This window comes from Psammomys obesus, unplaced genomic scaffold (genome assembly GCF_907164565.1).
Source record: "Psammomys obesus unplaced genomic scaffold, mPsaObe1.curated_primary_1811, whole genome shotgun sequence".
In the NCBI taxonomy this organism is placed as follows: Eukaryota; Metazoa; Chordata; class Mammalia; order Rodentia; family Muridae; genus Psammomys; species Psammomys obesus.
The window spans coordinates 6,647,110-6,671,407 of NW_026595981.1; the positions used below are offsets into that span (position 1 = coordinate 6,647,110).

The window sequence follows — 24,298 nt, forward strand, 5'->3', positions numbered from 1 at the left end:
ACAGCCTTGGGACTTTTTAAGCAGTAGAAATTGCTGGTGAGAAGAGACTTCTACAGGTTGAGATGCCAGGTAGTGTACAGAGCTCCAGGAATGAAGCCTTATGAATTATCAGGCACACTGGAGTGGGCTTTGATACCACTGCTTCTGAGCCATCCTTGTTCTGTAAGCAACCCTCATCCATCCTCTTTGGTAACCCCAACAAAAGGCACTGGTTCACTAGGCTGCACTTGGGTAGGACTTTTCTTTGTCATCAGTTCCTTACCTGACTAAATAGACATTTGTTTACCTAACCTCAGGAAAAGCCACATACCACCTCAACCAACAGTTCCCAGAATTCCATGGGAATAGAATCAACTTGTCAAGGGGCTCAAGCCAGACCCTTAGACTTACTGTCTAGTCTTTCTCTTCCTCATCTCATGCACAAGCAATCAGGAAGGTCTATCATCATTCTTCCCACATCTGCCTTGAATGTAGCCATTCCTTTTCCATCTCGCAGGGCTTTAAGACCCAGTTCTTTCTGAGTCTGCTCTGGTTTCCTAGCTGCTTTGTGGAGTCCAGACAACTCTCTCTAGTCATCCTATAAGCTTATCTTTCTGAAATTGAAAGCTGATTGTGTTGATCCTGTGCTGAAAATCTATCAAGGCTTGCCATCTCCTTCAGGCTAAAAATCTATGTCCTCTTAACCCAGCCTTCTATGATGAGCTCTTCATGTACCCTTCACTTTCTGCCCTCTTGCTTCCTGCCAGAGCCAGTAGGCATCATGTTATGGTCAAGTCCATGGACTCGGGGACTACATCTGCTTGCACCTTCATGCATCTTCCTCCAGTGGCTCACACAGCCTCTGGCACACAGACACCATAAATACATATTAAATGAATGGGTGGATGAGAGAATGGTGGTAGAGTCAGACCAAATGTATTCCTGTAGCGCTGGAGTATAGCCTGCTGGCCCACCTCACTTCTGGCTTTCCACTTGCCTTAGTTCTGCTCACTGTTCTCTGCTCATACGACTACCCACTGTCTCCAAGACTGGACCAATGCCTTTCCTCCTCCAGGAAGACTTCCGGGCTGGGTGACCCTTCTTTCTTGTTTCTTCCCCATAGCTCCCATTATACCTCACTGAATGGACATCTCCTGAACTTGACTACACCTTTTACTACTGAATCCAAGCACTTAGCTGTATTTTTGCCTGATGAAAGCATGATCATAAAGATGTCGTGTGGAAAAAGTCCAGGGCAAGGGATGAGAGATCTCTGTCCAAGTTTCCATGTTGTTCCTCAGTATTGAATAAATCAAATAAACCCTTCAAGCCAATAAACCCTTCAAGCCATGATTCTTCTGTCCATAAACTGGAGGTTCTAGTCCAGACCTCTACTGCTTTTCAAGGTTACTGAGAAGATTAGATGAGATAATTCCTGCAAAAATGCTCTGAAAACTGAGATTTCTGTAAATTCTAGGTCTTTTTATTTTATAGTTATATAACCACTTTGCAACCTTGAGCTAAAGCCAAATACATCTGGCAAGACTAGCTGGGAGAGAGCCATGCCGACTGGATTGGATTCCTGCAGCCACTGAGATTCGGGTGCAGGCCACCTCCCTCTGGCTTCCTGACATTCAGTCAGGGACAGGCTAAGAGCAACTGCAGCACCAGGAGACGCCGTTCTGGTGCCCCTCTTGAGGGTTACATGGAAGGAAGACAAAGGGTACCATCCGTCAGTCACGATGTTGGACTTTGGCCCTTTATTGCATTTAGCCTTCACAGCCTTAACCGTGACCCTGAAGAGGCATCACTGCTCCCACTGTGCGGAGGTAGAAGGTAAGGCCTGATTAGCATCTCACAGCTTGTGACAAGAGAAGCTGGAATTCAAAACCATGTCTGTCTAGCACATGCCCTCTCTCCCTGGATGTGCACACCAGGAGCACAAGGGTCTGGGTCATCGGGTCACTTCCCAGAGGAAGCACCTTCCTCTCTCTTCTGTTTTTTTTTTTTTTTTTCCTAATCAGCCAGTCATTATTCATGTGCATATGCTCCTACTAAGTGCAAGAAACAGAGTGGCTGCAAAAATATAGAGCCTACTGTCTGCCTTTAGCCTCTCCGAGAAGGGCCAGTAGAACAGCAGGGCCTTATCGTCTCCGTTATATGGAACAACCCCAAATTGCTGGCTGGCTGTTCCCTTTCAAGCTGGTCTCCTGGCTTCACGGCAGGAGAAAACAGCTGGAGTGAGACAAAGTCCAAAGCAAACAGTTTCTCTTAGAACTGAACTTTCTCATGCCTGTTGCACATAGCGACAGAACTCAGCTAATGAACCTGGCCCCTGGAGAGATGCATGAAGAGCCGCTGTAATGAGCAGCACATTTTACAGTTAGCACATCCACTGCAAAGGGTTGAGGATGGCAGGAATGACATCCGGGTGTTTCCACAAAGCTCTCTTTTCCTTGCCTTCATTTGTGTAGACACTCTATAAACACCCAGTCTCGAAAACTGCCCATAATTACATCTGGCCTAGCCATACACGAAGAGATTTGTTGGTAAAAAGCAAACCCCAGCTTTATTGTCTAGTTATTGCACGCGCTAGCTCCCCCATTTAACTTATCTCCTCCACTATTTAGCTCTTGACCTTTAGAACACTGGACTGAGGACAGAATGTACTGTCTACTTGCGAAGTCAGCCCTGATCCTAGCCCTGCCACACACGCGCCGTGCCAAGTGACTCTGATAAAGGCAGTGACCCCTGCCACTCCAAGCGACAGAGAAGGATGGAGTGTGAGGACTCAGCGTGCTCTCGGAGATGATCGCATTCACCCACCTCACCTTACAGACAAGGGCAAGGACACCAGGGAGGTTGCCAGCTGCCCTGGGTTACACGCTGAGGCTGCCTCCAAGTAGAACATGGACCCCTTGCTGAAATTTCTGTCCTTTCGTTTTAGTAGTCTCCCTCAGTGTTCTGGCTGGGAAGAGGAGACAGTCCTGTTTTTCGCTACTGGTTATCTTCCCTGTGCGGACTCAGCGAGAGCTGAAGCTGGTGAGCTGCAGCCTTTCTATGTAGAGAAGGGGAAGTCCCCTATGGTAGGGCGCACAGAGATTTATACTCTGCATCCTGCCAGGCCTAGCATCATCCTAGCCCAGGTGACAGTTGCTGCCAGTGCACTCAAGTCAGGCTGATCTTTCCTGCCCTTCCTCCTGTGGGAAGGGTGCTGGGGCATTCTCCAGGGTGCCTGTGTGAGCCGACCTGGCAGATGGGTCAAGGTTGGAAGCCATTGTTAAGTCTGATGGCCAAGTGATGGTCCACGGAGGCCAAGCTCTTCCTGAAGCCAGGCTGCTGTGTCAAGGTTCTCTCCAAGCTAAAAACCTTCCATCTTGAAGGAGAGCTCATTAAGAGGTTTATGGGGAGGTGAAACAACTGGATGTTCTAAGGGGAGGTGAAACACTCCATCCTGCAGGGAAACTCATTAAGACTGGAAGTAAGGAACTAAAAAATAGCTTCAGGAAGTCTGTGAAGCCAGCCAGGCCCCTCTCTCCACAAGCACATATAAGCTGCAAGGATTGCGGAGAGCCACTCACAGACAAGCCCAGAAGACTCTCAGACTAGCCAAACAGCTTGGAAGAAGCAGGGCTCAGCAGAACAACCTGCAGGACACACTCCATCTTTCCTGTTGAGCAGCCTGCAGGCTGTGCGGTGCACTTCCGGTTTCTACCTTTTGTGAACTGTCACCCATGCTGCAGCGAGCTATTGGCCATGGGGTTGTCATTGAGTCATTCTGCTCCTGTAAGTAACCTCACACCCTCATTCCTAAAAGCAACCCCAATAAAACTTCTTAGTTCCTCAAGTCAGACTGTGTGTGGTGTCCACACCTTGGTCTGTTTTCATTGGCTCCCTGTTCTGGGATAAGTAGACATTTGTTCTGGTTTCCTCAGGAACAGTGTCACATACCACAGGCCCAGAAAGAAGAGGCCTAAAGCATCCTGTGCTGTAGAGTCAAGACCCAGATACTCCCTGGAGTCCCGCACATCTTCACACTCCCTTCTTTCCCTTGATACTTCTCACTTCATGGCCAAATTGGTTCCAGGAAGCCAGTGGGCTCATCTCCCACAGGGCCTCTCCACAGGCTGTTTCTTCTGTCTGGAATATTCTCCCCACATAACAGGCTTACAGTTCACCCACCTCAGTCTCTGGCTCCCAGATCAGCTTGAGCTCAGCCTTCTTGCCTTTCTACCTCACGCACTGTGTGTTTCTCGGCCATAGGGTGTATGTATCATAGGGTGTAACTAGGTCGTTATTTATTTGTTGGCTGTCTTCCCCTAAACTATAAGCTTCCAGAGGACAGGAAGTATGTGTTTGTTGAATGAATGAATGAATGAATGAGTGAATGGGCTCCAAGGTGTTACCCTATCTCCTCTTGCCTACCTCTAGCACTTAGGAGCTGGCTGGCTTCACTTGGTTCTGTCCAGTACTCATGCTGAAGTTTTGCCCAATCCTCTGCCCTCCTCGCTCTTTTGCCCAGTTTCCTCTTAACTGCACCACACATCTCTGCATCTCCATGAAGGTGCTAGAGCAAACAGTCCTTTGAGGAGCTAGGATGAAGGGGGAGAGTGTTTACCTTTGTGGGCGCAGTCCCGGCAGGGGCTCCAAGAAAGCACAGCGCCTACTGGCTGACACCTCATCTGCCTCCCTTGCTGGGCTGTGGAGTCTGCCACTCCTGCCTGGTTTTTCTGAGGGTTATTTTCCTCTCGGTTCAGCTTCAAGGGCTGATAAGTTATTTACACAGAGCACAGTTTTTCTACAAACTTGGACAAGATGCAGCTCTCCTTCCCCATTTCAGGACATAATGATGGGAAAGTGTAACATATGCTTCAGATTTACACCTTATCGCCCCCGGGCAGAAAATACGATTTATTTAAGTGTAGACTGTCAGGCCAAGCTCTCCGCCTCTCCAGACCTGCCATTCTTCCCGCATTTCTCTGCCTTAGTGGTAAGAGCTGACAGCCCCATTGGTGGCTCGCAGGGATGGGTTTGCCGATTGCTGCAAGCCTACAACAGTTTTGAGTTGGACTGCTTTGAAAGATTTAAGTAAGAATTAAGAAATGTGCATGCTTCAAACTGGGATCTTTAGATGAACTGAGAATGTGACCCATGCCATTGCTAGTATCTATAGGATGCATTGTCCTTAGGCTACAGTGCCTTAAAAACCCCTGCAGTTTTCTAAGTGCCTCTGTGAGGGTGGAGGGAAGGAAGCTGGCAACTGATGAGTCTGCTCCGTGCTACACTGGACAGGTAGCATTACACAGGTGCTAATGATCTCATTCTTCCTTAGGTGGTCTTAACCATCCTGAGAGGGAGGCATCTTAGAGTCACATCCCACTTTACTGCTGTGGAAAGAGGGACCGGGATTTTCCTAGCAACAAAGTTAAAAAAAGGGAATCATGGGATATCGAGATGGACAGGATGGGGTCAAGGCAGCTTCCTCAGAGCTTGTTAGGTCTGTGGTCTTGAATAAACATGCGCCATTCCTGAGTCCAGTTTTCTTTTCTGCAAATGGGGCATCATAATCTCACTTGGGCCTAATGGAGAAAATGACAGTAGCTGTGCTTAAGGGGTTGGTTACACAGGAGGCACTGTCACTAGAGATCTCGGGAGAGAGAGGATCAGTGCTCTTCTTGTCAGCAGAAGAGAGACATGCTGTAGAGAGATGACATAGGAAGACCGCGCCATTGTGGTTGCAAGGAGTGGGAGACTGAGAAGAAATGAAGAATGGGAGCCACGCAGCTCCTGTCTTGTGTATTCCCCACTATACCAAGTTCATCTTAAGGCGGTTAAAAGAGCTGAAAACAGTCCTCTGCCATTGGCTTATTTCTTAATAGTGCTAAGCTTTTAGGTGGAAGCCCAGGACAGCTAATGGGATTTCTGAAGGATGAAGACTTCTGGGAAAAGTGGAATGCCTTCACACATACAAACCAGTGTGAAATCTACATTTGGATCTCAACAACTAAGTCAGGTGTAGGAAGTGTGGCCAGCTCCTCCAACTGGAGTTGGGAAGTTCTAAATCAGTGAAGCATGGGGTTGGGGGTGGGGATAGTCCCCCTGACTCTCTAGAAACTCATTCAACTGCTTGGAAGCTATAGAATGACTTTGCTTTCTTCCCCCTCCCTGGAGTACCTTAGGTGACAATGACCCTTTACCTACTTACTCTGCCCTGTGATGAGAGTAGTGCAATCTGACTTTCCAGATAGGGAAGGTAAGGCCCAGGGAGTCAGGATATACAGCATGTAGTTGGAAAGCCAGGGCGAGTCTCTCTCTTATTCCAAAGGCCCATGCTCTCTGTCTCACTGTCTCTCAGAGCTGCAGCGCACACCCACATGCTCAGATCCCAACAGACTGGCAGGCTTGGTGCTTGCCTAAGGCTCTCCCATCTGGCAGTGGAAAAGACGTATCTCTGAGTCAGAAGAATTCTTTAAGAAGTGCCAGACGCCAAGAGTCCTCCAAGTTTCTCATTGTTACATGGGATCATGCTCTAATGGTCGGTCAGAGAGTTGAAATGACTTGTCCTGGAACACACTCTGGAGAAGGTATTAAGATCAAACTTGGGCTTTATGGCTAAAGCCAGCTGTTTGCACCTGTCCAAACCTGGAGACCACATTTAGAATCCTTTTTGGGGCACTACACTTGGGCTACTGGGGCCTGCTGCTGGGCCAGCATCTGGTCTGTCATGAACTCTTGTTTGGAGACCCTGACCCACAGATTATACGAAATACAAACTGTAGTTCTCGCTGGGGAAGGCCAGGAATGTCTGAGACCCACAAAGACACAGTCTTTGGTCAAATTAAAAGCTCAGAAAACATTGTTACACATGGATCTACTTAGGAAAATCAATTATGTATAAGCCCCTTAGGACCCATCGAAGCATCCACCCGGCAGCACACAGCTGGGCCTGCAAGCTGTGAACCTTCTAACCTGCTCATTAACACTGACCTTTAGGGTATGTTCTAGGCAGTGCGTTTCTGCTCCTGTCTTACTTATTAAACTTGAAAGAAATAAAATTACATCTTTCCAAAACTCCTCTGAAGCCTGCCTCGTCCCTCCCTCCCTCCGTTCAGCTTTCCTCTCAATGAATTCACTGGAATTTCTCATTGGGCTGTTTTCAAGATAATGTGCTTGTTAAAGTTCATCATTGAATTTTCCGTTGTTTTTTTTTTTTTTCCTCCTGACTTTGAAGTTCTTCAAATACATTTCACACAGTGGCAAAGTGAAAGGTCTTTATCAGACTTCCAGGAAACAAAATGAATCTGTCTTTTGTTTTCTGAAGTTGCAGTAAAGGTGTTTGGAATGAAATACAATGGGAGAGACATATTGGCACAGAGTAGCTGGTTAGCTCTGGGAAAGCCAGGGATGTATCTTATTCAGACACTGGCTTGCTAATTTGTTAGTTCCTGCAGGAGGGTGTTTTGACCACTTATTATAATTCTGAGACGTATGACTGTGCTTGCTCCCCCAAGAAGATTAAAAAGATGACCCTGGGGACTGGGAGCTGGGAGCTACACAGTCTGTAAAAAGTCTGCCGGGCAAGCACAAGACCGTGAGTTCAGACTCCCCAGCCTCTACGAAAGAGCTATATGTGTCTGAGTATGTCTGTAACCCCAGGACTGGAAATGTGGGGGTGCGGGGTGGGAGTCGGGAGGTGGAAACAGGTGGATCCTGGGAGCTCATTGGTCAGCCAGCCCAAGTGAGCGATGAACTCCAAGTTTTGGGAGACAACCCGTCTCAAGTGTTAAGGTAGAGAAGTGGTTGAGGAAGACACCGCATGTTGATCTCTGGTCTCAGTACTCCAGTGAAAACAGGTGCAAATGCATCCACGTGTGCGCTCACACACACACACACACACACACACACACACACACGTGACTTTAGCAAACACCCATGAAAGCCCCTCCACGCAGCAGGTGTTCTTCCTGGGAGTGAAGGAGGCCAGCCTTCTTGTCCCACTTCTCTATCGGAGACCTCTATCTTTCTCAGAACATGTGCCATGAGTGGGCACTGGGCCAGCTTCTTTAGACGCTCCCTACGGTTCCCAGAGCTCCTTGGTGTGTCTTTCTCTCTCCCAGCTTGCAGATGGGGAATCAGAGAGGCTCTGAAAGGTTAAACACTGTGTGGGGGAGCTGCTAGATAGTGGCTTAGGTAAATAAGCGATGGGCACAGCTGTTTGTGGAAACAGTCAAGGTCCCAGAGGCAGAGAGCACAACAGCAGACACAAAAGGCTGTGTCTGTGGTGGAAGGGAAAGGGGGAGTGTTCATCAGCACGCAGAAAATTTCACGCAGGAAAGGGGATGATAACTACAGTTAATAATAGTGTATCACATATTTTAATAAATGGATTTAAAAATTGGATTTAAGATCTTTGTATCACAAGGAAAAGATAAACATTTTCAGGGAAAGATATGCCAATTAATTCTGAATGGTCATCCACAGTGTGTACACACAACGAGGTATCATTTTGTGCCTCACAAACACACACAATTATCACTTGTCGATTGAAAACAATGGCAGAAAACTAAAAGGCCTAGTATTATTTGAATGTTCGGTATGCTTGTGAGACACCCTGCTCCCATACCCGAAGCCCCTCTGTTGCCATGTGACATTTTCTGGGCTGACCCTGCTAAGGAGCAGAGGCCTCTCTTTTCCTGTCCCCAAGACTGAAGTGCAGCTGTGGCCTTCCTAGTGTCCAGAGAGCTAAAGCTAAGCTAAACCCAACCAAAACACCATGCAGAAAGGTACTGAGCACTTTGTAGAAGAAAGTACCAATGAGATGGCAGGCCTGTCTGCTGGGACAGTAGCGTGAAGGGAGCCGGAGCTACTCAGAGTGTCTTCCTTCAGGTCAAACACAGTTTAGGCAGGCGTTGTCTGGGTGGGCTGTTATTGAACGCACCTGGAAGGCCAGTGAGTCCTTTCGAAGCCACTCTCCCGGAAAGACATTCAAAATACCAGGGCACTGCTGCTGAAGACCCTTTCCCACCACTCATTAGGGAATCACACGTGGAGTCCCACCTGAGATTACCCTTTAGGAAGTGGGTACCAGGGTTCTTTTAGGTCAGACTGCAGGTCGGCTGGCTTGAGAGGGCACAACAGACATTCAGGACAGAGGGAGATTTCAAACAGGGTGTGAGGACAGGTTTGCTGGCATTTTTCTGAGGTTCCTACTGTCTGCCTCTCCTGTTGCCAACAGGAGCTGGGTTATTTTCATCTCTGGATTTCTAGAGCCTTATCTGATATCTGGCACATAATAGGTTCTTAATGACCTTGTTCTTAATGGCCAGCCTGGCTGCAATACTTACTCCATGTTAGGCTCCATGCACAGTGATGCGCAAGGCTCAGCTTCGGGACAAGGTGCTGAGTAGGGCTGCGGGGCCGTGACTGAGAGGAATCAACATTAGGATCTCTCAGTATTTGTATGGCCTCTTGATCTGACCTCCACTATGATGTCACCAGCCAAACCCATCGTGGTACCAAGACAAGTCAAGCCAAAATGAGCACACTTTGCATAAATTTTATGGGTGTAACAAACCACTCTTTTTTTTTTTTTTAAATTGATTTAAGGCTCACTTCATAAGATGAGACATGACAGTATTGCAAATATGATTAAGAAACCATAGAGGGGGAGCTCAGAGGCCCCAGGGGTGAACATAGCACTATTATTTTGCTTAATGGAGACAGCATCAAACTGCTCTCTAAGCTCATATCTCTACCTGTGGATCAGTGCCACTCTCGGATCTCATCAGAGAAGTTTTTTGTATAGTGGACACCAATCAAGTGTCTGTGGGATGCTCAGCTGCGATCGAACATCTACATTCCCCCCTCCACCGGGGTTCAAGGACCATCAAGGGAGAGGGGGCAGAAAGCCTGCAAGACCCAGAGGTGGAGTGGACTTTCTCGACACAGTGGGATTCCTGCACTCATGGACTCACAGTCATTACTGGCACAAGACCTGAACCAGAGCAAGCCAGTCAACATTCCATCGGGAATGAGGGAGGGTGCCACAAGCTCTAACTCCTGGCTGGTAATGATGGTAAGTGGCTTCGGGGGGGGGGCAGAGGAGAGTCAGTTTTCGTTAAGAATGCGGCTCATGCTCAGGTGAATGGTGCAACACACAGGAGTGTATGAGCAGCACAAACTGGATTAGCTGGCTCTTTCCAATAATGGGACACAAAGTTGAGAAGGGACGAGAAGGCTGGAGGTGGGTCTGGGAAGATGTAGGGGTGGAGTGAGTGAGGTAGATACGATCAAAGTACATTGCATGCATGTGTGAAATTCTCGACAATTATTAAACAATATTAAACAAACATCAACTCAATTGAGCACATTTTAATGGGCCGAAGCAGACTATTTAGAGCACGCCATTAGATGTAGCCAATGTAGGAAGCGACTGGGACTAAGGAGTAGGTACTTCACTTCAAGGAGGACCAGAGAGAACTGTAGCCACCAAATGCTTGCTGTCCCTTGCCATTTCCATATTTCTGTTTCTTCCACCTCTCTCTGCTTTCCTACTTTGCGAAAAGTGGGCTGGGGCATCAGGAGGAGGCTGTGAGTCCTTCTACACTCAGTGGCATGCCTTAGTCTGTGTGCCCATCACCCTGGAGACAGTGGATGCAAAGAGCTTTGCAGAGGGTGTGAAGTAGATAAAATTAGCTAGCATTTCTATTATTGATGGGAATTCTACTCCTGACTCTGAAATCTGAGCCCCTATAGAATGTGATTCTCTGTGCACGGTTCCCATCCCAGGCTCTTTTGTTACTATACTTGATTTAATTATCTACGATGCCTTGTGATGTTTTAGTGTGTGGTAGGAAGGATCCAATACGTTAACATAGCCATCACTTCACACACTTGTGTCATTGTGGTAGGAGCCTTTCAAGACTCTCAGCAAAGCTGAAACGTGCATTCGTATTTAACAGTCTCCAGGCTGTGCAGCTCACCATCAGAACTTAGCCCTCATGTCTAATTAAAGCTTTGCGTGTTTGACTAAAGTCTCCTCTCTCCCTGTCCACTTCCTACATCCTCAAACCACCTCAGCCTCTTGTAACCACCATTACAAACGGTCATCAGATATTAAAAAAAAAATGCTCATTACCACTAGTCATTAGGGAAATGCAAATGGAATCTACAGGAGCTAAAACCTCACACCTGTGGAGATGGCTAGTCTCAAGCTCACAGAATATATCAAGTGCTGGTAAGGATGGAAAAAAAAGCAAGCCCTGAACACTGTTAAAGGGGGTAAAATTAGTGCATCCATTTGGTATGGCTCAAAAAATAAATATGGAATTTCCATATGACACAGCAACCCCATTTCTATGTACACATCCACAGGAATTAAAGTGGTAGGGGAGAGGTAGACAGTAGGGACCTCAGAAAAATGCCAGCAAACCTGTCCTCACACCTGTTTGAAATCTCCCTCTGTCCTGAATGTCTGTTGTGCCCTCTCAAGCCAGCCAACCTGCAGTCTGACCTAAAAGAATCCTGGTACCCACTTCCTAAAGGGTAATCTCAGGTGGGACTCCACGTGTGATTCCCTAATGAGTGGTGGGAAAGGGTCTTCAGCAGCAGTGCCCTGGTATTTTGAATGTCTTTCCAGGAGAGTGGCTTCGAAAGGACTCACTGGCCTTCCAGGTGCTTTCAATAACAACCCACCCAGACAACACCTGAAAGAGGACCCTCTGAGTAGCTCCAGCTCCCTTCACGCTACTGTCCCAGCAGACAGGCCTGCCATCTCATTGATACTTTCTTCTACATGTAAAGTTTTACCTTTGCTCTGACAAACAAGAGATCTTTTTAGCTAACTGGCCCAAACAGAATCCCCCAGGGCAGCATGACAGAGCTCAGCTCCATGTACAATGAGAGCAAATAAGGTTCATTCGATCACTAACTCCATCAGGTCCCTTCACAGCATCCACAAATGCTGCACCAGACAAGCTGTGAGCCCCAGAGGAAAAAACTGCTGTGGTAATCTCTTCTGTCTGCTATGGTCATGGGAAGGAAGATGACATCAAGCAGGCTGCCTCTCTGCCCACCAGATCCACATCTTACATGCCAGGAAAGCAGGCTCATTAAACTACAAAAACCCTCTCACCCTGGTGAAGGCACAAAAACTGAATATTCATGATGCGAGATTTGCTACTTCACAACTGAGACCAGACGTGGGAAAGAAATAAACAACAATGCCATTCTCAGAGAATTTACTAGAAGAGCTGAAACAGGTTGACAACAACAAGAAACTAGAATCAGTGAGATTCTGCGGTATGAGGATTTCAGAGCCTCAGCACTGTGCAGATAGTCACCTGTCTGACCTTTTCTTGATAAGCTTTGACAATAAACCTGCCTCGGGATTGTTTTCTGCCCTGGCTTTAATGGGAACATCTGTTTTTCCTCTGTAAACATCATAAACCATCATTTGCTCTCCACTGATGCATTGCTCCAATGCTGCCCTGAAAGACAGTGCAAAATCTCCCAGAAACACTCCATAACTTACTTTGGGAGGGTCTTTCCTTCCCCCCCCCTCTCCAGCTACACTGAAAGGAAATTCCAGCAGGTCCAATGAAACAGGTGCAAGAACTGATGCGGGGCCTCAACTCAGTCTGGGTCATCCAGACACAAAACACACACATACACCTTTAACCCCAGCGCTCACACGCAGAGAGAGGTGGATCTCTTAAAATTGGAGGTCAGCCTGGACTGCATAGCGAGTTCCAGTCCAGCCAAGGCTACCTAGTATGATCCTGTCTAAAAACAAAACAAAAATGAAATACTCATGGCAGAAAGGTGAGCCCACCCAAGCCCCTGGCAAGACAGAAATGCCAACTAGGGTAATACAACTTCATTTTTAGGAACACCCAGTGAATGTTCCAGAAGGAACCTGAGAAAACCACAGGAAGTAGCTACCAAGTAGGCAGGGATTGCCACAAATTTAGCGACAGCAGTTGTAATAGAAGCAGTAATAGGTCCATAGTCATGAGACCAGGAAATCGGTTGAAAAGACCCGGCAATGATAAGCATGATGCCACTCCCTGTTTCTATAAGCTTGACTTGTGGTCCACATGGAGGTGAGAATGTGAAGGACATGTCTGTCTGGCTTCTTTTAGCATCATACTCTCCAGAGTCATCCATGTTTTCACAACTGACAACATGTACCCCTTTTTGAAGACTGAATAGTATTTCACTATGCATGAATGGGTAGATAATTGACAGACACCCAGTCACTGTGCTCCATTTGATTCCGTATCTTGGCTATTGTGAATAATGTAGCGTGGGGAGGCAGGTATTCCATGCCCCTCCAGGTGCAGGATGCAGCTCTTCAGACATGGGTAGGTCGGGTAAAGCCCACCTAGGTGGAGTATTTTCCAGCCCACAGTGCTTACTGAGCTGTGAGTGCCTGTGGGGGTGGGGCATGCCCTCAGTGCCCTGCAGCCTGCCTCTCCTGTTCTCTCCACCCTGCACCAGACCCCACTCACTTCTCCTCTTATCCTGGCCCCTGGATCAGGAGGCATGAAGAGTTCAGGGTGGAATCTGAAAGGGACGCTCTCTTTGGCAGTGGAGGTTCCTTCAGCTCTGCCTCCATCCTCAAGCTCGCCCTACCCCTGACAGGGCCACATTGGGGCTGAGACAGACACGATAAAGGTGATCTGACAGGTAGGTGGTGCCCATCATACATTTGTAAAATAGGTCACAGTCCCATTTACAGGCAAGGCCACTGAGGCATCATGGAGCCGCGTATCACACCTGAGCCGCGTATCACACCTTCGGGTGTAACATAGGGCTTTTTAAATCTTTTATTTTATTTTTATTAATTACAGTTTATTTACTTTGTATCCCAGCTGTAGCCCCCTCCTCCATCCCCTCCCACTCCCACTCTTCCCCCCTCTACTCCCATGCCCCTCCCCCAGTCCAATGATAGGGGAGGTCCTCCTCCCCTTCCATCTGGCCCTTCTCTATCAGGTCTCATCAGGACTGGCTTCTTTGTCTTCCTCTGTGGCCTGGTAAGACTGCTCCCCCCTCGGGTGGAGAGCAACAAAGGACTTTTAAAGAATACAAGACTTTATTTTTTAATTTTCAAACGGGCACATATCAGAATGTGAGAAGCAGTTCTACCATTCTTGAACCACGTGATCTTGGGTTGGTATCAAATTTTCTCTGATCTTTAGTTTCTTCATTGGATAAGGGGATAACACACAATTTAGTCCCATAGGAGGGAAGTCCAGGCTGTTTCATTTCAGGTCCCAGGTTGTGGGTCCGCCATGTGCCAAATGATCTGGTCATTTCTGCCAGGACAACATTTCTCAGTTGTCCTGGGCACCAAGGTGAACGATGGCTGCACCAGCTGACTGCAAGTTCTGGAGATCCAACATCACTTTCCCAGCGGGCTTTGTGGTGGCTCTAGCCCTGTCTGCTGCCTGTGCTGGGGTCAATGGCAGCCATGCATTTGTTTGTTGGGGGAGGGTATCCAAGTCTCTGAATGCAGATCTTCCCCCGGGGGATAACTGAGACTGTGTGCCAGGTGCTGTGCCAGGCGCCTCGCATGCACCGCAAGACCCCAGTTAGTACTCGCTCATCTTCAGCATCCGCTCTTACCCTCATGGTTAGAGAAGAAGGGACATGATTCTTAAGAGGCAAAACAGCCTTTCTAGCATCTGCCAGCAAGTCAGAGGCAGCCCCAGGACCTCCACCCCAGCTTGTCTGAAGAAGCCCAAATACTCTGCATCCCTCTCCATGAAATGCAACAGAAATGCACTCTAGTATTTCTTAGCGATGTAACAAAAATGGAGATTCGCACACATGCATGCCAGCATGTCCACATATCTAAATCAAATTAACTGCAAGTCAGTGTTGGAAACCTTCGGTGCCCACTGCTCCCCAGGCATGGCGGAGGGAGGGGACGAGGCTCTTCCACGTGGCCTCCTGGGTGCTTCCGATCCAAGGTATGAGTCTTGGCTGTGTCTCCCAACCTCCACGGAAGTTCTCCAGCCCTGGCTGTCCAGGCTGCAGGTCTGAGGAGGCAGGTGAGCAGCAGCTCTGCCCAGCTTGAAATTGTCTTACTTCTGCTTTGGTGCTATCACTCCAGTTAGCCTCCTGGTGCCGCCAGGCCTGTCTTCAGCCCTGTGTCAGATCAGAGAGCGTCATCTCTGACCTAGTAAGCTGCAGTGCTTCCCATAGGGTCCCTGTGCCTGCTCCCTCCGTTATCCATCAAGGTTTTAGGCAGCAGTCAGGACGTTCTTTCTGGAAAGCTCACTTCCGTCTTCCGTCTTCCACGGCTTCCAATGCCTTGGTTGGCTTAGCATACCAGAATGCCAGGCTCCTGGGCGCATACATCCTTGTGGCCTCTTCTTACCCATGTCTTGTGAATAAGCTCTGCTTCTCTTCCAATAAGCCACATCCCTTAAATACTCTGATCTCTCTGCCCAAAAGCCCTTGCTCCTCCACTGATCCGACTCTCACTTATGCTTACACTCAAGCTTGGGCAGACCTCTTTCACAATACCTACCCTGGCTGCTCACCACTTCCTCAGAATGGGACAAGCCCTCTCTCTGGGGCTTTGGCACCACTCCTTGCTCTCCTCCATCCCAGCCTGCCATCCGTCCATTGAATGTCAGACCTCAGCTGGCTGTCCAAAAGTCAGGGCTGATAAAGAGACCCTTTTTCTTGGCACTGTGCATTCTTCCTTATGGCCCCAATGGCTTTGTGTTTGTGGGATCACATGGTGGGTGCCATCTTTCTATTCCTGAAGGCAAGCCTTATTTTGCTCTCACCTTTTCTCATTTGCTATGTTCTCTGGGAAGTATCCTGAAGATGGAGACCTGCATAGCGGGACCATCTGGCAGGGTTCTTGGAGGCAGGTTGAGGGAACTTTAATGGGAGAAGTTAAACTACCCAGTTGTGACGGAGGCCAGAGCTGATCCATGCAAGGGACTGGCTTTGGTCCCCCAGTTGGATCTGGGCTGCCCTTGGAGAGAAGATAAAATCTTCTTGTACTAGAAGAGTCCAAATTCCTGAAGAGGGATTTTCCAGAGTGGCTAGCTGTCAGCTGCCACTTGTAAAGATGATGACAGAGTCAGTTCTTACAGTAGCGGCCACAGCATCCATTGTGCCCCCACAGCCTCAGGAGCTGTCGAGAGGATTAGCAGTAACCAACCACCCCCAAACAGAGGAATACATCCATTTATTGGTCTTTTTTTCCCCTGTCCCTAAACTGTGAGGCTATGTCTTACAGTCTATCCAAGCGTTCTTTACAAGGCCTAGCCACACACTCAGTAAAGATTTATTCGCTGGATGACTAAATTAAAAGGCATGAATGAAAGAGATAATGCTGAAATTTGTATTTTAAGAAAAGATTCCTTTGCACACAGCTCAGCCATTCAAAGGCTGCAAAAGCAAACACACCTATCTGGTCCGACCCAGCTTTGTGCACCATGGTGGCTGGCAGACAAGCGACACCTCCCCCAGCAAACCTCTTTCTGTCCATGTGTCTGTATGATGGATGTATTTGGGAGGAGGCTGCTAAGGAGGCAATCAGGCCTCTTCCTGGATCACTGTCAGACACAAAGAAGAAATGGCTGGTGCAAAGTGGGTATTTAGAATGGAAAGGAGTAGATTTATAGAGATCATAATGGCTACTACAAATATTTAAGGAGATCATTGAGATAGAAAATAGCCATATTTCTGTAACACCACGAGAAACAGATCAAGGGTTTGGGTTAGACTTAGGGAACTCACTTAACAGTTAAAGTGACCAGAGATCTTTCTAGGGAGGTAGACATGTTTAACTAGCTGTGTGTGTGTGTGTGTGTGTGTGTGTGTGCAGGTCTGTTTGCATATGTGTGGGGTTGGGTATGAAAGCAAGAAGACAACATCTGGTTTCATTCCTCGGGAGCCACATGCCTTGTTTTCATGTATGTGTGTTGTATATTTGTATGTGGTCCTGTGTGTGGGTACATGTGCATACATGCTATGGCTTGAGTGTGTAGCTCAGAGGATGACCTTGAGTTTTGGGGTCCCTGCCTTCTACCTAGTGAGCAGGGCTCCTTGCTCGCCACTAGGCAATCTGGTCCATAGGGTACTGGGAACTTTTTTTTTAATTTATTTTTATTTTATGTACATTGGTGTTTTGCCAGTATGTGACTATGTGAGCGTGTCATATCCCTTGGAACTGGAGTTACAGACAGTTGTTAGCTGCCGTGTGGAGGCTGGGAGTTGAACCCAGGTCCTCTGGAAGAGCAGCTCCTGAGCCATTTCTCCAGCCCCCTGGGAACTTGATGAAGGTATACTGGGGTGCACAGAGGTATGCTAGCACGGAGAGTTTTATGTGGATTCTGGGGATCTGAACTCTGGTCCTCAGGCTTTTGTTCGAAGCACTTATACACTGACCCACCCCCACAGCTCCACCTTTCTGTGAAGACATGGTCTCTCACTGGCCTACAGCTCACCAAGCAGGCAGGCTGGCTAGCCAGTGAGCCCCAAGGATCCACTTCTCTCCACCACTCTATCTCTTGGGACTTTTTGGGGGTTAGGTTCTGGGTATTGCACTTGAATGATCATGCTTGTAAGGCAAATATTTTACTGACTTAAACCATCCCCCTCAGCCTACATACTTTATTTCACAGTGAGGGGAAGAGCTACACAGATCTATTCAGTTTTCAAAACTCAGGTAGGTTGGATGCCATGTGATATGCATTCCTTTTACAACAACAACAAAAAAATGTTAAGTCCTCACCTTCCTCTTTTTCAGGTTAGGGATGAGAGTACGTGAGGCAGAGAGGAAACAAGAACAGTCAAAGGTGAGCGTCACAGGACACAGGCTATAGGTACACATGCTTCATTCCACTGCTGTTTGCTCTGTACATGTTTGAATTTTTTTTTTTCATAAGGAAATGGGTATATGCTCCCCATAAAACAAAGATGGAGCATCCAAAAGCTCTGGCTGTCCATTAATTTAGTGGGTAGATGACAAGTGCTTCCACGAATACCACATGCAAACTGCCTTACCCCAAGACTCTCAGGTATGAGAGGATGTCGCCAAGAACAGAAGACTGGCCCAGCAACCTTGCTCAGTATCGTCACTGTTTCCCCTGAGAAGGAGACTTGATGGAGCTGTGTAACACTACTGAGGGAGTAGGAAAGGTGAATCCTGTAGACACATGCATGAATGAAGACCAAGGTACCTTGCTTGAGACAATGGGAGGTACAAGTGTGGAAGCAGGGAGATGCCCCAGACCCTGAGAGGGGAGTGGAGTAAGATGACGCTGTAAATCAAGATGGAGAATTCTGTATGCAGTTGATGTGAACCTGAACAAGGACCTCAGTCTCTTGGAACCTCAGTTTTCTTACCAATAAAATGGGAGACAGGATGATCTCAGGATTAAATGAGGCTGGACAGCTGGCAACAGCCAGACAAGCACATTATGTAAGCAAGCTCAGGCAGAGGCCAGAGCTGTTGTGAAGGAGGGGATGGGACTTGAAGGCCAGCCCACACGCTGGCAACAACCAGAGCTCACATTTGCAGGATAGCGAGTGAGCCATGTCTTCAGGCGTCACTCTGGCTCAAGTAACAGGGATGAAGGTTCACAAAGAAACCTCATCAATAAAATCCCAGCCTGCCAAAGGGATTCCAGTCCCTTTAAAGAGGAGCAGTTGCTGGTTCACAGGCTGGGGTGATGGCTTGGTGAGTAAAGGGCTTGTTACATAACCATGACCATCTGTGTTTGGACCCCAGAATCCACATAAAAAAAGCCAGGCACAGTAGCATATATACATCTGAAATCCCAGCATTCCCCTACAGTGAGGAGGGAGGCAGGGGTAGAAGAACGTTCAGAGGCTTGGGGGCCAGCTAGTCAAGTGTATGAAACGAACCACAACCAAGGTGGGAGATGAAGACTAACGTTACCCTCTGATTGTCACAATTGCATCCTGGCACACATTCATGCATGCAAATTATCCCCCAACACACTCACAGATTAACTGCTGGTTTTCCTTGCATCCTGTGTCATTCCCACCTCTGACTGACATGCAGGGTGCTGGAGAGCTGTTTATCTGTCCGTGTTGCTAGGTCACACTCTTCCATTGACACACCCACTCAGCACAACCTTGTAACCTCCTCCTGTACCGTAAGCCAGTCCTGAGCAGGTCCAAAGTCATTCTCAGGGAGGTGCAGGAGAGGTATCTTCCTCATTTCTCTAGCTCTAGCTGCCACACCATGGGTTCCTAACTAATGCGTGTTAGATAAAATATAAAATAAAATAAAATAAAATAAAATAAAATAAAATAAAATAAAATATGTGAGCATTTCATGGGGACAGGCACCTTGTGCCCCTGGGGCCCTGGAGGGTTGGGTGTAGGCCGTTCTATTTGGGACAGTCTCTCCTCTCCATTCTGGGGACTACAGAGGCTTGAGGTGGCCCTTGAGAATCCCCAGTGAAGTACCAGGGTGGTTGCCGCGCCGAATACAGTATACATCAGGTGCCTAATGGTGCGTTTGAGAACATAAGTGATGTGCACCAAACTGAACTCGAGAAGAGAATTAGAGCCAGAAGCACAGCAAGCGGGAGAAAACACCAGGAGCAGCCTTGGAGACAGTGGGTCAGATACAGTCCTTCAGACACAGGAGAAAACCATCGCTCAAGCTCCCACTGGCCATGGGGCTGCCCACTTTGGAGAGCTGGGCTGGGGGTTGGACTCGTGTCCGCTGCTGTCTCTGTCGTGCCTGCTGCTCTGGCCCTGAGCTTACCACTCTGAACTGTTCTGTCACCTAGCCACCTTGGTGGGTCTTTCTGCTCGTCTGCCTCGGTCTGTTTCTATCGCTGTCTTGTCTTTCTCCGTGTATGTGTGTGTGCCCACGCCCTTGTGGTCTTGTGTAGATGTCTGTAGGTGTGTGTGTTCACACATGCATGTGTGTGGAGGCCAGAAAACAATCTCCAGTGTTGTTCCTTAGGATCAATCCACCTTTTACTTCGTGTTGTTTTGTCACGGAATCTCTCAGAAGTCTAGAACTCTCCAGGTAAGCTAGGCTGGCACCTGTCTGAGCCTCCTCAGTCCTGAGATTCCAAGTGCATCTTACCGTGTTGCCTTTGTTTTTTTCTTTTGAGCATTGAACTTGGGTCCTTGTGCTTGCAAAATCAAGCACTTTACTGAGCCATCTTCCCAGCACAGTGTAGGTTTTAGTCCAACAAGTATGTTGGCCTACATGTTATGTGGCTCAAGATTATATCTATCAAAATTGACGCCTACAGGTCTACAGTCGACTTGCTTGTCTTTCCTGTTCTACCACTGCCCCAGGGCTTTAGCTCACTTCCCCTGCATCAGCTGTTTCCTGTGCCACCCTCAGCCTCTAAGGTCGCCATGAGTTCAAACTAGACGCTATGGCCAAAATATTGAGAGGAGCAGACGACAGAAGTCATGTTCCCCCGAGGCACACATGTCACAATTCAAGCATAAGTGGACTACTGGGCCAGAGTTCCAGGATGCTGATGTCTAGCTGAAGAGATATAAAGGAGTTTTAACTGGACACAGCGTCGTGCGAACACATATACACACACCCACGCATACACAAACACACGTACACGCGGACACTACGTGTCCACAAAGGCACAAACACAGTGACACACACATATAGAGAGATGCACACATACATGCGGACAGACAGATAGGCAGCATACTTTCCACTTGAGTAGAGACCTACTTCCTTATTCAGTAACCCTTCACTGCAGAGGCAGCGACCCTGGGGCCTGATTCAGTGCAGACCTCTGGCCTCCGCAGCTCTGCATTCTAATGCTTTTAAATTGCACTGTGTCTGCACACCCATTTGCATGTAGCAGGAGGCAGGTGTGTGTTGGTTCAGCTTCTCACGTGGCAGGACTAAGAAATCATGACCTGCATTTCAATCTCATTTGCTCACGCCCTACCTCACTCCTCAAGGAGCTGAGCATGTTTACAGTGCAGAGATGGCTAAGAATCGGTTCCTACCTGCAGGGACTGTAGGGTCTCTGTCAGGGGAGTGAGCATATAAGTAAATAATGCCAATAAACAATGGGACCACAGGGTCGGAAAAGGATTCATGAAGGAGCTGAGATTCTCACTGTGACTTGTAGGAAGGAAAATGTCAGAGCTCCAGGGGCAGGGGATGGCGGGGCGCAGACACAAAATGCACAGAGGTGTGAGCAAACGCCTGCGGCTCTCTGGGAGGCAACTGTGAGAACCTTCATAGCTTTCAAGGGAGGTCATGGCGCAAGGATGTGCTGGTAGAGACTGGAAGGTGGACTGAGCCATACTGTGGAGACACTGGGGCTGGGCTTGGACCGAACAGTATACAACTCATTTCTGTGGTTTCTATGGTAAGCCACACTCATGTAAGGGAAGGAAAACATGGACACCATAAAGTTAAAAGACATTCTGTCACATACAAGTGAGTCCAGGCTTTGCCCGGCAAACAAGCAGAGACAGCATTCAAGGTCAGCTCTACGAAGCCCAGCTCCACATGACCCCAAGTGAATGGCAGCGCAGCCACGAAGCAGTTCAGGAAACACCGAGGGCCTTAGAAAACATAGAGGCAGGGTGAGGCTTGTGATCTCTTCCAGTGAGATGCTGGAATGAGCACTTCTGGCTCCTCACTGCCATCAGCAACGATAAAGCAGAGTGGAGTTAGCTGCAGCGGGGGAGGAGAGCAGGGACCTGTCCAGCAAGGACCAGGCGTGACCCTAGTTGGTGGTACAAGGGGATGGGTGGAAGGAGGGACAGAAAGAACAGATTGTATCAGCTCCTGTGGCCAAACAGAGAACAGGTATGCAGAGACAGTCGTAGCCTCTGTTCCCGTGCTTTAGTGGCTGATGGATCCACTTGTTCCTGCACTCGGCACCCGACCTCTTCCTCCAGGCCCAGCAGAGAGTATCTTGGAATTGCCAGCGAAAGACTGTGAGGGCTGTGTGCTCTGTATTTGGCATGGGGTGCTTTGCATATTTCCCCAAGAGGCTCAGTATGGAATATGTTACAATCTATATTGAGGATAAAGGTTGAGTCCAGAAAGGTTAAGTCATTTATGCAAGACAGGGCTGGCATTAACACTCACAGTGGTGCTTCCCTGCTTCGACTCCTGCCCTGAAAAGAAGCAGGGGGATGGTGTTTTCTTGGGGAGGACCCCGGTGACTGAATGCAGAGGCCATTCTCAGTAATCACCCAGACAGCAGGTGATTTTGTCCTGGGCAAACAGAAACCTAGGGCACCAATGACAAACTGTTTATATATTCACAGGACTTTTAAAGTGCCATAAAGCAGTCTTCTTTCACTCAGGCTCCACTGATATGCTGAAGTCAGGATGTCTCCCAGATCACCAAAAATGGTCCTTTTAAATGTTAACAGAAATAATCTGGAATGTAAAATGTTGAAAGGAAGGGAGATATGGTGTCCCCGGAAGGAATACTCAATCTGAACTATCCCTAAGCTGGATACAGGGTCAGGGAGACCTTCCTGACCTGTAGGGCTCAGGGAAGATCTCTGAGAAGGGCACCCAGTGCATTCCCCACACAGCCAGCTGTTCTGAAAACAACAAAAAGTGATGCTAACACGCAGATAGGGTCTCTTCTAAGTTGTCTGGGAGAATCCCAACCCAGTATCCACATAAGTCAGACCCAGGGTAGCAGAGGAGTGGGCCATGGGGCTGGGGAAGAGGGCAAATTGTAGACTGAGTACTTTCAGTCACTGTGGTTTAGAGAAGAAAAGCCAAACAGGCTTTCTGATGTCTAGGTTCAAGCTCATCCTGCTTCCCTTCTCTGTTCTCTTCTGTCTATCCCAGCTATGTGGGACCAGCACCTGGAGACACTTTTCACCCTCTCATTCCACCCGAAATGCCCTTCCAGGAGGGCATTTGCCCTCCTGGTAGACTTTTTCCCCTTCAGCGGAGACGGCCCATCTGGGCAGCCTTGTCAGGATCCCAGTGGCTCGCTGAGCTTCTCTGGGCCTCATTCCCAGGTTAATTGCTGGCATCTATTGTACTGTGGGATTTATGTGTCTGTCTCTTCACTTGACTCCAGGCTCCCAGAGGGCAGAGGTTCGTTCTTGTTCATCTCTGTACCCCAGTGCGCCGTACAGGCAATCCAATAAGCTCTCAATCATGGTTACTGTACTGAATTGAAATGTCCCTGCTGGGGAGGGGCATTATAATAAGGGAGGCCGGTTGAGAAAAGGATAAAAAAAACGGAAGGTGGGTAGGAGGAGATGGAAATTCATAGCTGACTTCACTTCCTCATGTCCTATGGGGCAGAGGGTGGTCCTGCCCCCAAAGAAGGGGTTCTGAATAGGTTTGAGGGCGCAGGCAAAGAGGAGAAGAGGGGCTGGCTGGTGGCCCTCGAGACTGCTCAACCCTGCATCTGCCTGTTGGAGTCAGTCTCTGGAAAAGTACCAGTGAATTAAAGCCCAATAAAAAAGTCAATTAAGTCCAAACTCGTTTATGCCTCAAGCTCCCCCAAGCCAGTGAGCCAGAATGCAAGCTGGGCCGATATTTCTCCATTTCCCTCCACGTCTACATTGGTCTCCAGTGAAGCCGCCGTGACACATTTTATTTCAACTATAAATGGGGCAGATAGACTGATAGCAAAGTAATGGTTGCCAGGGGCTCTCTGGATGCCAGCCAGGAGATTCTTGTCAGCAGGGGTGATGGCATGTTCTGACCTTGGGCTCTGGTAGGACACTGGGGATTGATGGGCGTGCACGTGCTCCCACGCATGTGTGGGTATGGGTGCATGTGTCACGTGTGTTCACTGCTGCTTAGAATGCAGGTCATTGCAGTTTTAGAGATTTGAATATTGATTCATTTTTGCATGGACCCATCATGTACTCCAGACACACATGCTATGCACTGTACTTGCCCCCGGAGTTCTTGGTGTGAAAGAGAGAGGTTTTTTTGCCTTTATCTTTGTGGGCTTTGTAGTCCAGAAGTCTCGAAGAGAACATAGACATGTGAATTGACCATCACGTGAAGGCAGAGGTGTGCATGGATGCTTCATCACGGGTGTGCACGAATCCCTGGATTATCAGTGTACAAATATACTCAGATTGAGTATGTGTGTGTGTGTTGTATTGTATAAGCTAAGTGACTAGCTGCCCTATGCCCTCCCGAATTTCCCTGGAAAGCAGTTACTGACCAATGATAGCTAATGTGACTTGACATGTTGAATGGGGGGCAGGGTGAGAGAGGGGATGAGAAGAAAGAATAAAGTTCTCAGGAGCGCCTGGGTCAGAGCCAGAGAGAGAATGCTAAAGAGCATGCATGCCCCCTGGCCTC

At 48.2% G+C, this 24,298-nt stretch overlaps 1 protein-coding gene across 1 annotated transcript in view; it reads right to left on the minus strand.

The window, feature by feature from the left end:
• Asic2 (acid sensing ion channel subunit 2) overlaps positions 1-24,298 on the minus strand; it is a 266,849-nt gene that overhangs the window by 94,706 nt on the left and 147,845 nt on the right. The gene's annotated exons all lie outside the window — the stretch shown is intronic.